This window comes from Mytilus trossulus, chromosome 10 (assembly GCF_036588685.1).
Source record: "Mytilus trossulus isolate FHL-02 chromosome 10, PNRI_Mtr1.1.1.hap1, whole genome shotgun sequence".
Taxonomy (NCBI): Eukaryota; Metazoa; Mollusca; class Bivalvia; order Mytilida; family Mytilidae; genus Mytilus; species Mytilus trossulus.
In genome coordinates, this window is record NC_086382.1 from 12652722 (window position 1) to 12672868 (window position 20147).

A 20147-nucleotide genomic window follows, 5' to 3' on the forward strand; every position below is an offset into this window, starting at 1 on the left:
ATAACTCTACCCTTTAACATGTTTAAAATAAAACATATATAAAAAATTCTTCATAATTTCAACTGCCAAAAGTATAACAGTTATACATCATAAAATAATTCTATTATGTTTTCCTATAATTATAGTTCAGTGTTCTTTGAGCAAAGGTCATATGTATGTCATTATTATCACCATGAAGTCAATGAAATTAACACCCTGACACATATCTGTTTGACACTACAGAATAATTTTTAAATTGGAATTTTTATTATTGATTACAACTTACCACATTTCTTCTAGATATCCTTGTATACTTGTGCAAATCAGAAGTTATCGGATATCTGTATGCTTGGAACCAGACGACATGAATTCACAGTGGTGGAGAAAGAGGACACACTGCCACAAAGATTGTCTGAAATTCCTGTAAGTCATTGTCTTGGGGTCAAATGTTGCATATAAGATCAGGTCAAATAAAAAAAGAAGATGTGGTATGATTGCCAATGAGACAAATCTACACAAGAGACCAAATGACATAGATCTTTACCTGACAAGACTTGGTTGATTTTGTATATATAAAATAAATTTCCTATTCAGATCAATGAATAGATTTAGAGTGCTGTACAGACAGTTTTATAAATTCTAATTACAGTTATTCTCAATGTATCACACTGTTATGGTTATGTTTCTATTGCCTCATATATGGGTAATCAGTTTCTTAGTACTTGTACCAGTTTGTGTCAAGGTTGACAATTTGTAAAAGTAAATGCATCATAAAAAAAACTACCAAAAATGCCTACTTATTGTGTTGTTGTTTTTAAGAAACTTTACCGCTAGAAATTTTCATAAAAATTGAATTTCTATATATTTCAGCCGGCTCCAGATCCACCAAGTTATGATAGTGTTGCGTCCACATCTTCATCCTACATATCTGGTTCCACACCTGCCAACGAAACAGTCTCCACATATCCTGACTCAGGCTATACATATGCCTCCATCATGTTAAAATCTGACACAGGTAAACATGACATTCTAGAAACAGTTATTCTGGCAATGGCATTTTCTCAGGACCACTGACGCTGTTTCAGTGGATTTGTGGATGCATGTCATCTAGAGTGTGAAAATTTTGTAGCTCAAGGCAATGCCAAGTTGAAAAGAAGTTAAGATAAATAAAAAAAAAATTGCGGTCTATTAACCAAGCATGAACTTGTATATATATATATGTTTAGTAAGATCATAATTAATATGCTTGTGATCATGATGATTATTTTGAAGTATGTAAACAAATATGTTGTTTGTCTAAAGAAATTTTGTTCAGTGCTAGATTGCACATGTTATAGGTGTTTATTTCTTTTGTTATATTTCAGGATATGTTGGACTAGTCAATCAAGCAATGACATGTTACCTCAATAGTTTGATTCAGACTTTGTACATGACACCAGAATTCAGAAATGCTTTATATAGGTAAGATAGAGATGAATGACAGTCTCATTTTCATTTTCTCACTTTTTTACATGCTTTGTATTACTTGTATATCATTAAGGCCCTAAAAGTCTTGCAGTGTTCTCCCCAGGATTTTTTGAAGGCACAAAATTCAAGGGCGCGTAACTCTTTTTTTTTAGATTGAACTTGTGTGATCTGAAGCAATCAGTTATAAATCATGACATGCTGTATGAGTAATAATGTTTTGTGTTATGTGTTTAATAATGCAGAGTATAAAGTACAAGAATGTATATGAAATAAAATGATTTTAAACACAAAAGTTATTCATATTCAGTCAATTATAAAAGAAGTCAAAATATAAATATTCATCTCTATACTCTCTGCTCCTTCTAGGGATTATATTGTTTCAAGATAGGGTTATTTTGTTGTACAGTCTGTTCCTCAATTTTGCCTTTATCCTCTTTTAATAGGGTTGAAAACCCCCTCTTACAACAAATGTACAATAACTTTTGCTTATACCCCCTTTAACATATATAAGCTATGAGAAACTCAGACAGCCATGTTATTGAAACCAGCGACAGGTGCTTGCTGTTATCACTTGCTAAAACTTTAGCTCGGTTGGTAGGAGAAGCAATGACATCTGATCATACTGTCAGTGTAGAGGAAGGTGTATTCCCCCTTTTATTAGAAGTCATTTGGTTGAGAGAAAAAAACCTGCTTCCATCATCTGCCTTTAGCTTAGAAGTCAACCCTTTGTTATTAGCAGAGAACATGTTCATTCAGAATTAATAAAATTGTTTACTGTTAAGATACTTGGTATACAACTTTTTAAAACAAAAATGTTTTAATGAACAGCCGACTATTTTCTGTAGTTTGACATTACTCCTTCCGTGTGTTTTATTCTTAAAACCAGAGACATATATACACATATATATACCTTGTGTATATGTCTCTGTTAAAACCTATCTTTGGCAGGTAAATATAAACGAAACTTTACAAATTCGTTAAAGTTAAAAGCATTGAAATTATTAACTAGTGACATTATACAGAAGCTGCAGCAAATCCGTACCCGGTCGTGTTGATTGTCACATATTTCCCCACGCACGGATTTACGATCGATGTTCAATAATCATTTTATTTTTAAAAACACGAGTTTGAGACGAATTTACCTTGCAAGCAACTTTTTCTCACTTTCTATTTAAATAAATAACTCCTAGTTAAATCGAAGTTTATTTATTTTTTTTCATCTACAAATACTCTCATTCATCGTAAATATCTTTCTCTAATTCTATGGAAATTTATCCCTTTTCGAACCCATTGTATAAAAAAATTTAATCAACGTGTGGTTGCTGATGATCTCAGAAGATCATTGGATGGTTTTAAGGGTCATGACCTTTTTGGCTGACTGGATGAACCAAAATATGATAACAGGTGTTAATGAAATTGACAACTTCGTGCAATGTGAAAGGCACTCGAAGGGGATTTTCGGTAAACAAAAAAAGAAAGTCTTTTTAATCATTAGAGAAACAGATTCTTACATAGTTACTCGTGGATTATCGGATTTATCCAATCTCGATAGTTAAATTATAAATTTTAAAGTACTCGCCGAGGCTGCTCGAACTTTGAAATTGATAATTTAACTATCTCGATTGGATAAATCCGATAATCCACTGGTATCAATGTAAGAATCTATATTTATCCATGTGTATTCAAATTTATCACGTGTAATCAGCGCGTTCATTGGTTGTGTTAAAATAGATTCTTCTTCTCGACCAATGAAAAAATCCGTTATCTAAATGGTCAAGTGATCACACACACGATGCGAAAATACAATGTATTTGCGATCTATTTTTTTAATTTCTGCACTGCAGTTTTTATTTGTTTTAATTTTATTCTACACATGTCTATCTTTTTAATAATCATTTACGCTATTACATGATAACATAGTCCGATAAGGCTAAGATAAGCGTGGCCCAGGTAAAACTTGTTGAGACTTCAGTATCAGTTATTGCGTAACACTGACTGACCTCTCAGTGGTGATCAGCAACTTGTCAATTTTAACCAATATTTAGAATGAAAATGTGAAAATTAACACGCTGCGGGATCAAGTATCAAGGGACAACGGCCAATTAAGACGCTGCGGGATCTACGAAAATATCACGAAGGCGCTGCGGCACCGCAGCGTCATATCGGCCTGGGGAGAACACTGTCTTGGTATGTGTGATAACAAATTTAGAAAAGATTCTACAACCGTATTTTTGTGTCGTTTCTCTCGTTACTTTTTGCTTCCGAAGAGCATAACGCTGACTGATTTATAGATAATCGTCACCGGCAAATTCGTAACTTTTGCTTTCAAATAACAAAGAACATCGACCAATAAAAATAGTGAGAAGAAAATGCGGAGAACTATAAGTATTTATGTAGCAGATGTAAGAACAGTGGCGTGATTTTTGTGTCCGATTTCGTAACGCAATTTGTAGATGATGTATTCTGCTTTGTTGTAATAGAATTCTTAAAACCAATATGCAAATATGAACTCTCGCGAGATGTTCAAACAGGTAAATCCGAGATGATTTACATTCTTGTTTTGATCTTTGTAATAATTAAGTAAGAAAATTACGTTATCGTTATGCGTTACATTTCACACGAAACAGAAGTCCAGTTATTTATTAAAATTGTTTTTGTCCTTAAGTTCTAATCATTTCCGGTCATACGTATAACATGTGACTAACATGTGATAACGCCATTACGGCCGGATGTACGAAATACTAGGTCTAAACATTGTTTTTGTTTTCAAGGGGATGTTAGCAAACATAATCTGTAGACTTGTTTCGTCTTGTTTAAAATAGGAAAATACAATTGTCAAAGAGATTGCGCCGGTGGTCTGTTATTTTTCCTATGTGCATAATGTTACATACGATCCTGTGTGAAAATAAATGCCCAATGACTTGACAAAATCGATTTCATATTTGACAGACGTTAGAACACACTTCGTTTCCCGATAATGACGTGAAGAGTCCTTGGAAAAATCAATCGAAATTACGTCTCTTATCATTTTACCAATGCTCGTTGGATTGATTTAACTTCAGCAGTAAATATTACTGGATATTTTAGGTGAATAAATATAATTTAATAAAAAATACATGTTAATATACCGTTACACTTGGAATGTACAAAGTTGGAATCTTTGTCACAGTTTTTAATAAATATTTTTTATTCATGTTCTGCAAACACTTATCAGAAACGCAATAAACTTGTCAAAGGAGAAGTAAACTTTTACCATGCATGACTTGAAAGGAAGTACTTTATTGATTTTAGCCCACTAAAGTAGGTTAAAATGTGGAAACCATGTAGATGGTGTACAGGTCACAAGTATCACATTGTGCCTATTTTAAAGATTTTAATTCCAAGTTAAAAGTTTTTTTCTTTACTGGATTTAAAGAATGTTACATTGCCAATGATTTGGAATAAATTATATATAACTGGAATATCAAAACCAAATATAAATACATTTTTTTGGCTTAAACATCAAGATACAACGATTATGGTATCCTGTACCAATGAAGAAAATATGGAAAATTCTGAATAAATTGTACTAACTGTTTTCAAAACAAGCACATGTTTAGGAGTTTTATAATACTGTTACATTTAAGATGGATTTTAAGAAAAAGTATACTGTTCAGATTATTTTAAGCAGTTTTTGCAATAAAATAAAACTAAAAAAATGCTTTTGGTTTCTTATGGTTTCCTGTCAGGTTTAAAAAAAACTTAAATATAACATTGAAAATAGATTTTTAATATTAACATGAAGCAAGTAACACTAGTAATGGTGTTTATTTATGCCTTTTGAATTATATTGTGCAAAATAAAGAAAATAAAGATTGGTTTCCTGTTTGGTTTCATGTCACGTAAACAGTGAATCAAAATGTATTAATTTTTTCGCCAAAAACTCAATTGTTCCATTCATACTATTCTAACACCAACACAACCCACAAAATAAAAGTTAAAATTTTAGAACTTATAAAAAAGGATACAAAAAGAAACCAAAGGCCGAATACCAAATTATGGTCCATATTGCATTTATTTCCAAAATAATGAAAAAAATTAAAAATGTTCTTATAATACTTTATATTAGAATTACAAATGCATTTCATAACACTGCTGATTAGTAGAACATATTGTGAGTAACTTCCATCAATGTGAAATAGCCTTTTCAAATTAGTAAGATAGGTTACAAAACATATCATTTATAGAAATAAGAAGATGTGGTATGAGTGCCAACGAGGTAACTCTCCATTCAAGTCACAATGTTTGAAAAATTATAACAATTATAGGTTAAAGTACGACCTTCAACACAGAGCCTTGGCTCACATCAAACAGCAAGCTGTTAAGGCACCCAAAATAAGTAGTGTAAAACAATTCAAACAAGAAAACCAAGGGTCTAATTTATATAAAAGAAGTGAGAGGAGAAACACTTATGAACAAACAACAACCAATGAACAAACATAAGCTCACATTGAGATTACAAGCTTATAAATCAAATATTGATATAATTATAGATGGGAGTTTGATGGATCAGAAGACGAGGCTTTCAAAAGTATACCATACCAACTACAGAAACTTTTCCTACAGCTACAGGTAATATTATCTCAGAATTGATGAATTTCGAAAGCTTTCAATATGTTGATACTGTACATGAAAAAACTTTGAAACTTTTGAAAAGATATGTATCCTGTTCAGGAGAGGTATTTGTAGAAAATTTTAGCCGAGACGAGGTAAATTTAGTCTGGAAACTAATTTATCTCTCTTGAACATGAAATATCAGTTAAAAAAAATTCATAACAATAAATAGCTATGGAAAATATTTAAAACCCAGAGTAAAAAAAAGTAGTAAATAATACCCAAATTAATCAAGCCTCTCAGTCAAGGGTTAAAAAGCCATATATGTTGTGGCAAATAGCATGACGAGAGGGTAGATTAGGCATATCCTTGTTGATACATACTGTAAATGCTGAAATATCACTAGTGTCTTAAATGCAACACACAAAAATAATTCTAAATTTCATAATTTTGTACCTTTTATCATGATGAATATTTCTGAATTTACAGTAATAAATTAAGCAAGGCAAGAGTAAATGAAGAATAACTGTAATAAATATGTATATATGTATTGTTATAGACAAGTAAGAAGAGAGCAGTGGAGACCACAGAGCTTACAAGAAGTTTTGGTTGGGATAGTAGTGAAGGTAGGTTCATATTTGTACATGTTTATTTAATATTTTTGTAAGTTTATTTAATATTTTTGTAACTTTTTCCTTTTGATGATACCTTAAGAAAACATAGAATAGATCCTTCTCCATTCAACCCATTCATTTAAGTGATTTTAAAACTTGAATTGTCCTCAAATTTGCTATTAGATAAGTCTATATAAGTATAATGTGGTATAAGTGCCAAATGAGACAACTTTCCATCCAAGTCAAATGTTTAAAATGGTAACAATTATAGGTCAAAGTGTTGCCTTCCACATGGAGCCCTGGTTAACATCCAACAGCAAGCTACAATGGGTCCTAAAATGACTAGGGTAACACAATTCAAACAGGGAAAACAAGGGTATAATCTGTTTCAAAAGGAGAAACCAATAATGCTTATGAAGCACACCAGTGAACGACAACAACTGAACAACAGGCTATTCAACTTTAAAATTCCATATAAATTTAAAAATAAGGATAATAAATATAATGGGAAAGAATGAACAATGTATTATTTTTATGTCCGTTAAATTTTTGATGTCGTTCAGGCCCCAAAATTTTTGACCAATTATGATATGGCATGATTACTATTGAAAAATCTTTCCACCAAATATGAAGTGGATGTTAGCAATTGTAGGTAAACATATGTTTAAAGCTTTCTTGCCTGCAGGTAAAACATTGTTTGATAGACATAACATTTATTTACTTCAGTGTGGCAGCAACATGATGTCCAAGAACTATGTCGAGTGATGTTTGATGCCCTAGAATCCAAATGGAGGAATACAGACCAGGCTAATCTAATTAACCATCTTTATCAGGGCAAAATGAAGGACTATGTCAAGTGCTTAGAGGTAAACAAATAGTTCACAAATATTTTTACAGGCAAACTGGGATCAGTTTCTACCTTTAGTTAATGATACTAGTTTTGCCCATGTTTGTAATTTGGACTTTAATTGAATGTGTTTGATTGAATGTACTGTTTACATGAAGAATATGTTTATGTTTGCAAGTTAACTCTGAAAAAATAGATTAACTTGAGCCATCAAGGATGTTTATAAAGTTTTACAAAACTCTTGTGAACACCGTCTATCTAGAAATTATCGGTGAAAAAAATATTGGCCCTTAAAAAACGAGAGCATACACAATGACTTAATTAGTTAAATAGCAAAGCTATTTATAGTGCATGGGGAAAAATATATCCTATCAGAATCTTTAGATGTTAGACACCTGAATTTTAAACAAACTGTATATGTTACTGATGGTTATTTGTTTATCTTGACAGTGTAATAATGAAAGTGCTAGAGTGGATGCATATTTAGACATACCATTGGTAATTCGTCCATTTGGATCACAGACTGCTTACAGTTCTGTGGTAAGTTTTTTGTGTATTTAGACAAACCATTGGTTATTTTTCCATTTGGATCACAGACTGCTTACAGGTCGGTGGTAAGTTTTTCTGTGTATATAGACATACCATTGGTTATTTGTCCATTTGGATCACAAACTGCTTACAGTTCTGTGGTAAGTTTTTTGTGTATTTAGACATACCATTGGTTATTCGTCCATTTGGATCACAAACTGCTTACAGTTCTGTGGTAAGTTTTTTGTGTATTTAGACATACCATTGGTTATTTTTCCATTTGGATCACAGACTGCTTACAGTTCTGTTGTAATTTTTTCAGCATGTTTCTGATTATTTCTGCATATATTAGTAATTTTTGTTATCATCACATTCAAAAGTATCATTGGTAAGCCAAAATAATATGTTGATAACTTGAAAACATCCATGACTTATGCTTAGCCTTTAAATGAACATATAAATGCTAATGTACAAACATTGAAAATGTGACATCAACCCAACATTCAAAAGCTCATCTTGCATGTCTAAAGAGCTGGTTATATAGCAAAAATAATATCATTTTTGTTTACCATTTAATGTTTATATTAAAATAAATATATTTTTTTGACTTTGTAGAGAGAAGCAATAGATGCTTTTGTACAACCTGAAATACTGAATGACACAAATCAGTACTTTTGTGAGAAATGTAACAAGAAATGTGATGCCCATAAGGTAGGTTTAACGCTTAAAACAACATGTTATAATTAAATTTTGGATGTAAGGCATCTTCTGATTGGTTCACATCGTTTTGTCATCAAGTTTTTTCATGATTTACTCTGGTTTAAAATGGATTAAAGAATTAAATATATTTTCTGCCTATTCGATATAACAAAAAAAAATGTGGTGCACACTTTAAATAACCCGCTACGTGGGTTGTTCAGCGTGCACCACAGCTTTTCTGGACTTACCTTCATCAGAAACGGTCAATACAGAATATTTGGAAACCATTGATGTACAAGGACTGAAGACTTTCAATAGCTGTTAACCAAATAAGGCATTAAAAATAGTCAGACCTATCTTAAGGCTAACTTTGTCTGAGGTACTTAAAACCTTTAGTTTCTGTATAATTTCTAAATCAACACTTCAGTGTAACAGATTTTTAATAATAGGTATTCATTACTTCTTTGATTCCATTTTTCAAAACTGCATTTTAAATTTGATTTTCAACTGTATATTGTTCTAACAATTCAAAAAAGAAAAATTCAGCTGTAAAAAATAAAGGAAAGTTTAAAGCAGCGGAAGAAGAAACTAGACATTGTATAAATCTCTCTTGCTTGAATCTTGAAAGCATGACTCAACAAAAAAATAGAAAATTTAATACAGTGTAACCTGCCTCATTCGACACCTGAGTATTCCAACATCCTGCTATAACCAACACATTTTCATGGTCCCAAAATATGCCTATCCTTGCAAAAAATAACCTGAGTATTCCAACACCTTGCTTAATCAGACAGTTTTTTCTGGTCACACAGTGTGTTGGATAAGGCAGGTTACACTGTAGTTTATTAATACAGGGACATATATATACATAGATGTATTGTTCCCAGGTTAATAGGGGATGCATGTTTACTAGGATGATATGCAGGTATTTTAGTTGTGAGTCTTCTTCAAACATTCAATATTTCAGTTGTTTTTGTTTTTCAGGGATTTAAATTTGAGACGTTCCCCTACCTCCTAACATTGCAGCTGAAAAGATTTGATTTTGACTACAATACAATGCATAGGATTAAATTAAATGAAAGGTACATAATTTCTTATTGTATCAGTAAAAACCACAGTTCAGACATAAACTTTACTGCACGATGAAGTCATAAAAGACATGTAGAGGTAAAGTTCTGTCTAAGTGATATACAAGGGTCCAAGTCAAATATAATATACAAGGGTCCAAGTCAAATGTGATATACAAGGGTCCAAGTCAAATGTGATATTAATAAAATCATCATTTAATCAGGATTGAAATTATGTATTTGCACCAGACATGGTTTCATCTACAAAACATTATCAGTGACTCTCCAATCAAAAAATGTTAAACAGGCCAAATAAAGTACAAAGTTGAAGAGCATTGAAGACCAGACATTCCTATCCTCATTGGTGTAAAAATTGAATTGCATTCAATTTGTTCGTCCTAACAAATCTCTTTGACACAGTTTTTCATGTACTGCTGAATAGAATGACTTCATATTTGATCAGCAATGAGTTGTAACATATGAATGCTTATTGGATCTTGTTTAGACAATTGCCTTCTGTTTTCAAGTACTTTAAACAATGAGTGGAAGTGTACTGAGTACTACAACGAGTGATTATCTAGTCAAGTTGTGAAAAAATTCATCTAAAACTACCAACACTCTAAATATGGAATTGAATTTTATATAATCCAAAAATCAATTCAAATTATTATTTCAAAACATCACCTACCATGTAAATTTTGATTACACTTAAAAATGTGTTCACTAAACAGTTTGTTTGTTTTCCTGCATGAAAAGAATATAAAGTGTGAAATGATATAAATGTATTTTGAAATTTCTACTACAGAATGACGTTTCCAGATGTATTAAATTTGAATCATTTAGTAGTATCATCCCAAAATTCCACAGAATGTACATCAGAGAAAGTTATACCTGATCCTGCGGAGGATAGTAGTGATGAAGGTAAGCAGTTTATCAAGGTCTTACAGCAGAATGCATTGAGTGTGTAGGTAAAGGCAATATTCTTGGTTATCTTGCTTTTTAGCTGAATCGTGAAGTCATTATTAGGTTAGGTATACTACCCTCATTTAAGAGTAGACTAGTCAGACAGATAACCAATCTATCTGTCTGTAGGACTAGACTACTCTGAAAGGAGGGTAGTATACCTAACCTAATGACTTCAAGGTTCAGCTAACAGGAAAGCTAACAAAAAATTCTACCTTTACCTACACACTTCATGCATTCTGCTGTAAACCAAGTTTTCCTACAAAATAGGAAATTATTTGAATTGACTTTTGTGGTAATGGTGAGAGAATAACAATCTCTGAACAGGATAAAAATGCAAATGTGATTTTCTTGAGGATACTTTAATTTCCAAATTACCTGAAAGAACAACAGATCACAATCATGCAACACTCAAAAACTGAAAATTCATATATTAAGATCAACATATGGTCTTCAACCCACAGAAGTCAAAGAGAACTAAACTATGATTAAATATGCAAACAATCTGTGGACAAATCTAAAATTATACTGAAAAAATGTGAATGATAAATAGTTATAACTGTCCTTGAATATCTCTGAGGTATATATGTTTTGTAATATCTCTGAGGTATATATGTTTTGTAATATCTCTGAGGTATATATGTTTTGTAATATCTCTGAGGTATATATGTTTTGTAATATCTCTGAGGTATATATGTTTTGTAATACTTATACTACATACTGGTACTTTTTTAACAGGTATAGATGAAGGTATTGAAGTAGAGAATTGTGTTTCAGGAGCTTCATCGGGAAGTGATTCTTCTAGTCTACTCAACGAAGCTGCTGCTAACTCTAGAAACGAACAGGAAATGGGGAAGAAGGTACGTTTTAGAGGATTGAATCTTGTGCTGTTACATCAGTTTGCCTCAACCAAATGTCATGACTCTTATATACAATGCTAATTACTCAAAAGATCCAGATTCAATTTTTGTGGCTTCACTTTTACCATTATAGAGTTATGCCCCTTTACAAATAGAAAATTTAGCATTTTATTCATTTTTATACGACCGCAAATTTTGAAAAATTTTTCGTCGTATATTGCTATCACGTTGGCGTCGTCGTCGTCGTCGTCCGAATACTTTTAGTTTTCGCACTCTAACTTTAGTAAAAGTGAATAGAAATCTATGAAATTTTAACACAAGGTTTATGGCCATAAAAGGAAGGCTGGTATTGATTTTGGGAGTTTTGGTCCCAACATTTTAGGAATTAGGGGCCAAAAAGGGCCCAAATAAGCATTTTCTTGGTTTTCGCACTATAACTTAAGTTTAAGTTAATAGAAATCTATGAAATTTTGACACAAGGTTTATGACCACAAAAGAAAGGTTGGGATTGATTTTGGGAGTTTTGGTTTCAACAGTTTAGGAATTAGGGGCCAAAAAAGGGCCCAAATAAGCATTATTCTTGGTTTTCGCACAATAACTTTAGTTAAAGTAAATAAAAATCAATGAAATTTAAACACAATGTTTATGACCACAAAAGGAAGGTTGGTATTGATTTTGGGAGTTTTGGTCCCAACAGTTTAGGAATTAGGGACCCAAATAAGCATTTTTCTTGGTTTTCGCACCATAGCGTTAGTATAAGTAAATAGAAATCTATGAAATTTAAACACAAGGTTTATGACTATAAAAAGAAGGTTGGTATTGATTTTGGGAGTTTTGGTCCCAACAGTTAAGGAAAAAGGGGCCCAAAGGGTCCAAAATTAAACTTTGTTTGATTTCATCAAAATTGAATAATTGGGGTTCTTTAATATGCCGAATCTAACTGTGTATGTAGATTCTTAATTTTTGGTCCCGTTTTCAAATTGGTCTACATTAAGGTCCAAAGGGTCCAAAATTAAACTTAGTTTGATTTTAACAAAATTTGAAACCTTGGGGTTCTTTGATATGCTGAATCTAAAAATGTACTTAGATTTTTGATTATTGGCCCAGTTTTCAAGTTGGCCCAAATCGAGGTCCAAAATTAAACATTGTTTGATTTCATCAAAAATTGAATAATTGGGGTTCTTTGATATGCCAAATCTAACTGTGTATGCAGATTCTTAATTTTTGGTCCAGTTTTAAAATTGGTCTAAATTAAAGTGCAAAGGGTCCAAAATTAAACTACGTTTGATTTTAACAAAAATTAAATTCTTGGGCCTCTTTGATATGCTGAATCTAAACATGTACTTAGATTTTTGATTATGGGCCCAGTTTTCAAGTTGGTCCAAATCAGGATCTAAAATTATTATATTAAGTATTGTGCAATAGCAAGTCTTTTCAATTGCACAGTATTGTGCAATGGCAAGAAATATCTTATTTCAGAATATTGTGAAATAGCAAATTTTTTTTTAATTAAGAGTTATCTTTCTTTGTCCAGTATAGTAAGCAAGAAATATCTGCAAGAATTTTTTTTAATTGGAGTTATCTTTCTTTGTCCAGAATCAACTTAAATCTTTGTTATATACAATATACAATGTATATTCACTTTTTACTACCAACTGATAAATTTAAATAATCTTTACCATTCAGTGATTACAAGCAGTTTTTTTACATCTTAATATTTCATGATGTATTTAAATGAGTAGTAATTGTTGCAAACTCCATTAGAATATTTTAATTGAAATTAGTTTTGGAATAAGGGAAAGGGGGATGTGATTAAAAAATTGGGTTCAATTTTTCTCATTAAATAAAAAGAAAATTTCTTCAAACATTTTTTTGAGAGGATTAATATTCAACAGCATAGTGAATTGCTCTAAGAGAAAACAAAAATTTTAAGTTCATTTGAATACATTCATTCTGTGTCAGAAACCTATGCTGTGTCAACTATTCAATCACAATCCAAATTTAGAGCGGAATCCAGCTTGAATGTTGTGTCCATACTTGCCCCAACTGTTCAGGGTTCAACCTCTGCGGTCGTATAAAGCTACGCCCTGCGGAGCATCTGGTTGTTCTCTAACTTAAGTTTTAATCAACCTAATGTTATGAATATTAAACACAAAATGCTTATTACGACAAAACTCAGATCAAGTAGGATTTTGGGTAGCATCACTTTTATCATTCTTGAGTTATGTCCCTTTATAATGTTATATTCAAGCATGGGCATCATCTGTGTGCAACGTACATATTCACCATATATTTTGTTTTTGAATTGAAATTTAGCTAATTTTAACATAGTAAGTGTAAAAAATTGTGATCTGCATTAATGAACTTTTAGTAGGGGAATACCTTTTTATGTTAACCTGTTATAGAATTTTTAAGGTGTTGTTAACTGTTATCTGAGATCAATTTTAGCTGTTAACTGTTTTTAACACACTTTGTTAACTGTGATCAGCATTTTGCATTTTTTGTTAACTGTTTTTGCCAAAATCGGGATGTTGTTAAATGTTAACGCACACCCTATTGCACCCTTTTAGGCAATGCCTAGTATCATTAGATTGAAACCAGTAAAACATCTTGATCAGTTGGATATTGTAGTTCATTTCAGTATTTTAAGTTTTATTTTTTTTTCTATCTACAGGGTCCATATATGTACGAGTTGTTTTCCATAATGATACATTCAGGAAGTGCTGCTGGCGGCCATTATTACGCATACATTAAGTAAGATTAACTAAAATTTATATAAAACCAGTCTGAAAGCTTATAACAAAATTCTGAACTTGTACATCATCTAAAGATGTGGACTGAAAATAGTTTAAAAACCAAGTTTAAAGTGAAAAAAGGGTTGATACAATTGTTATGCATCAAGTGCTGAAAAGAAATAAATTGGTCAATGTACAAAAGTTTGTGTTTTTACTAAGAGAAATTCCTACAGGAATAAAAAAAAAAATAATGGATAAGCAGACATCTTTAATACATCTGTTTCATAAATTTTATCATCTTCATTGAATAATTGAAACATGTTAATTATATAAGAAGATGACCTTTTTTTATTCCTTGGATCAGCATCCATAATGTAAGATTGTTTTACTGTAAATACAAAAATTATTGCAAGGTTTTTATTATTGTGAAAAATGCGAATTATTAATACTCGTATTTTGAAATATTTATATGAATTAAACAGAATTTTACTAAAAATCGTAAAAATTAAAATCGCATTTAAGTATAAAATGACAAAATCGCAATAATAATGCATGCCATTATTTCTGAATTTACAGTAATTTGTAACTGTCTTATTTTTAGATGTTTCATAGATGGACAGTGGTACAGCTTCAATGACCAACATGTCTCAAAAGTAAGATTATATCTTGTAAACAAAACTAATTATACATTATCACCCTTATCCAGTATTTTCTTCTCTTGAGGTGGTTGAAAAAAAGCCTTGGTGTTTCTCTTTTTGTGAATAAACTATAGGATTTTACTTTGTGCTTTCAGAAAAGAACCATAACAAATTAAAAAGAGAATATGCAGTTTGCTTGGTTTTAAACCATAATGAACACATAACAACATGTACTCAACTACATTATAAACCATACTAGTTCAAACAAATTTATTCAAGGAGTCAATGTTATATTTTACTTTTAACAAATTGTATTTTAGGTATTGAACGCAGAGTTTCTCCAATGCAACTTGACATAACTAACAAAAATCAACACACTTTAACTAAGTTGTATTGATTGCAACGATTGAATTGACCTGTTGCAGGAAAACAAAATTATATGCATATGACCATGACGTCATCAACGTTTTTTCATGATCTACGCCGGTTTAAAATGGAATTTAGAATTAAATTATAAGAAATAACTGTAATAATTTGTCAGTCTATTTGAAATAACATAAAAAATTTGGTGCACATTGTTTAATAACCCGCTACACACGTTATTCAGTGTGCACCACATTTTTTATGTTATTTCTTCATAGACAGAAAAAATATTTCAGTCATTCCTTAATTAATGAGTGCAGATATCATTTAGTTTACTTTAAGGATCTTATCTAAATTTGATATTTTCCTACAGATTACATATGAAGAAATAACAAAAACCTATGGAGGATCAACAGGTTCCCGAGGTTATTACTCAGCTACATATACAAGGTAACAATGAATGCTGTAAAATATTGTGTGCATTTATTATTGTGTATGGTTAACAATAGACACAATGCCTAATTATATATTGTGATTAGGGAAATGCTGCATACATATTGTAAAATGAATGATATGTAAATTTTAAATTTCGAAGTTCCCTTTATAGTGATAGTTTTAGTTATGATACAGTGTGATAATGGCCATTTAACCCTATTTTGGTGTCATATAGAACCTACACCCAATGTGCGTTTATGGATGGAACTTTATCAAGAATGCTCAAACCCCAGTTTTCAAAAATAAATATATCAACACATTGTGAGACTTGATTATTATATTATAAGAAACATTATTAAATAAAAAATGAACTTGTATGAAATTAAACTTAATAGCACTTGTAGGTTACTCTTGAGAAACATTAAAGAAGATATGTAGTTAGTACATGCATGTATATTTGACAAGTAAGTGCCTGTAAATAACACATAACATAAAAATCTTTTTGAGTTTTGATATATATACTTTATATTTGATAAAAATATATATTTACGCTAGCAAATTTTTGTGTTCCCTTGCTGAGATTCGAACTCGTGCTATTGTGATATCATAATATATTTATTATTGAAAAAACTGGCTTAAAGTTAGTTGGCTTCAATCATATTCATAGATTACTTTTTCTATTTTTTCTGCAGTTCAACAAATGCTTACATGTTAATGTATAGACAAATCGATAAACAAAGAAATGCAGGTAAAGTTGATGTTTTGTAATTTACTGAGTTTTTAATTAATTTTGTAATCATCTTGCCTATGAATCTTACTGATTCAAAATTATTACATTTTCTTTAAAGTCTGTTTAAATACCATCTATTGATTCAATTGTTAAATTAAAAAGAGATATTTTATCGTTGTATATATAACGGAATTTGATGAGACTGTCGTACAGGTGAGAGGTTTAGCTAGCTTTAAAACCAGGTTTAATCCACCATTTTCTACATATGAAAATGCCTGTACCAAGTCAGGAATATGACAGTTGTTGTCAATTCGTTTGATGCGTTTGAGCTTTTGATTTTGCCATTTGATTAGGGACTTTCCTTTTTGAATTTTCCTCAGTATTTTGGTGATTTTACTTTTTGATACCATCTATTGATCCAAAGGTAAAATTAAATAGAGATGTTTTACTGAATCCCTTGCATAAATTTAATCGTTTAAATTGGTTTTGATGTTATATTTGTTATTCTCATGGTGTTTTGTCTGTTGCTTGGTCCGTTTCTGTGTGTGTTGCGTTTCGGTGTTGTGTCGTTGTTCTCCTCTTATATTTAATGCGTTTCCCTCGGTTTTAGCTTGTTACCCCGATTTTGTTTTTTGTCCATGGATTTATGAGTTTTGAACAGCGGTATACTACTGTTGCCTTTATTTAGGATGATCATTATAGAATTCATGCTGGTCTTGCCTATTAAGGTGATGGTTTGATAATAGCCCTCAGTCAGTTTAAAATAAGAATTGAATGCTTCTTTTTTTGTAAATTTATTGAGGTGTAACCGTGTAAAAGTGTTGCCCAAAATACATTTTGTATTCTGTGCTTCATTTTGAAATTTTAAAATGTGTGCTTTTACAACCCTATTAAATCGCTAAATGATGCATTCAATACTTATAATTACATGTTTTTGATAGGATCAAGGAAAAAGCTTGATCTATCAGGTTTTTCTTTTATTTTCCTGTGTACTTTGTGAAAGCTCATGTCATGAATGTAATTATACCCCCGCTTTAAAAAAGGGGGGGGGGGTATACCGTTTTACCTCTGTCTGTCCTTCCGTCAGTCAGTTCGTCCGTCCCATGAATATTTTTCGTCGTATTTTTCTCAGGAACTACAATACAAGGATTTCTGAAATTTGGTTTCAGGGTTTATCTAAGTCAGCTATACCGTGTGATGCGTTTTCAGATTGATCACTCGACAACTTCCTGTTTACCGAACACTTGTATGATTTTACACATGATAGCCAAGTTGAAAATTTTCGTCACATTTTTCTCAGGAACTACAATACAAGGATTTCTGAAATTTGGTTTCAGGATTTATATAAGTCAGCTATACCGTGTGATGCGTTTTCAGATTCATCACTCGACAACTTCCTGTTTACCGAACACTTGCATATTTTTACACTATTAATATTATCCACTTGCGGCGGGGGTATCATCAGTGAGCAGTAGCTCGCAGTTTCACTTGTTTAATAAACTGATTTTGACTGATTAAGAAATTGTGAACACTTGATTAACTTGAAGAAACTGTTAAGGGCATAAGATACAGTTACAGGGGAGGTCATGATGTTGCTAATGTAAATTGATATGTTAGCGACGTCAAACTGTGACTTTTGGAAAACCAAGAAATCAAATATCCACAATAATGCAAATTTTCCTCAATCCACGAAAATTGGTACCAACGACAAAAAGGATCATGTAAAAGAGAGAGAATATTACAGACAATGAGATAGATCTTTTTCTTTTTTAGCCAAGGCGTTGTCAGTTTATTTTCAATCTATGAGTTTGACTGTCCCTCTGGTATCTTTCGCCCCTTTTTTACAGACAAAGAGGTGAACAGATATAAATCAACGTTTACTTATCTTATATATAATGTCTGATTTTCTTGACAGATTTTACACAGCCTGATGGTTTTCCTGCTCATATCAAACAACATTTACAAGATATGAAAGATAAAGAGGAGAATGAAAAAAGACAACGAGAACTGGACAAGTCAATGTGCAAGGTAAAATTATAGCCAACATCTCGAAACTTGTTAACATTGTACCTGAAATCTTGTCAAACAATTAAAAAGCTAACTGTTTTAGTATGAAATTATGTATGTACAAAGAAATAAAAAGATGTAAAAAAAGTATGAGTGTAAATGAGACAACTCTCAATCCAAATCACAATGTGTAAAAAGTAGAGCCTTGACTCACACCAAACAGCAAGCTATAAAGGGGCCAGAAATGGATGGTGTAAAACAATTCAAACAGGAAAATCAACAATCTAATTTATGTAAATTAAGAGAAATGAGAAAAAAGGACTAGCACTGAACAAGGTTCCTGAAAGTATGAATGAAATCTGGAAGTCTCCTGCAGTCTTGTTCACCATAATTGTCAGCAGACTTTTCAGTGTTCTTCGTTACCAAAAACAAATCTGTTTCTTCTCTAACAAAATTATAATAATCTCAATTTTGCCTATTCATCTATGGTGCATCTGTTTAATATTTTCAGATATCACTTGACTGTTAATAGTACAGATTTATTAAACTGTTCTATTTTTTTCCATTTTAATTAAACTGTTCTATTCTTTTCCAGATAAAGCTTTTCTGTTATCACCCAGTGAAGAAAAGACAAATAGAACAGAAGCTAGAAATACACAAAGATAAGACATTAACAGAAAGTACAGAAATAGCCTATAAAGTAAGGAGAAAGACAAAATGAAAGATGGATGATGAAATGTGCACAATGATAAAGAATAGGAAATTTTTGGGGGGACTTGGAATTCAAAACTTTTTTTTGTACACCTTTTTGAAAGAAACTACTTATGAAAGGCTTTTGCTGAGGGAGATTTTACCCTTGGTAATCAATAATTTAAAAAAAAAAATTATGAATCTTACTATTCAGACAGATAATATTGATGAAAATGTAGGACTAACCCATGATAAATTCATGATTATCCAATGAATACTTATTTTTTTTTATTCAAACTAGAAAATAACCCAAGAAATTGCTGTAATTCTTGTGTAATTGGACATATATGACATTTTTAACATGGCACATACAACAAAGAGTTAAGTGAATTTTTAAGCATGAATATTAAAATGGACCACTTATAACAAAAGAGGTATATATATTTATGGTAAAACATTTTTTTTTATAAGAATCAGAAATTATTCAATGTTTTTTGTAAATAAAAAATGAAAAAAAGACAATTGGAAGAGCATTACAAAAACAAAATATACTGCAACACAATGACACTTAAATAAATATCAGGTTTTTGGAAGATTAGAACTTGTTCTAAATCTTTACTTAGGCACCACCCTCCCTAACAACAGGACAGGTTACCTACTGTTACTAAATGTATTCACACTAAAATATAGTTCCCTATGGTTCTCATGTATTTGCACATAATACACATAAAAACTGGGTATATTATTGGAGCAGTTCATTCAAGAATGTATGTCATTAAGGTGTGTTGATGGGCAGGCTTTTTTAAAAAACATTTTGATTAGGTAAGTGGGTATTGATTCAACTAGTATGATTGACAACTGTCATTATCACTAAACAATCAGAGACAAGGTGGACCTTTAATTACAATGCCCCACCTCCTAAACTGCCAATC

General features: G+C 31.3%; 1 pseudogene; it reads left to right on the forward strand.

Annotated features, from left to right (window-relative positions):
• Positions 1 to 20147, forward strand: part of LOC134686868 (ubiquitin carboxyl-terminal hydrolase 47-like) — a 39296-nt pseudogene that overhangs the window by 3316 nt on the left and 15833 nt on the right.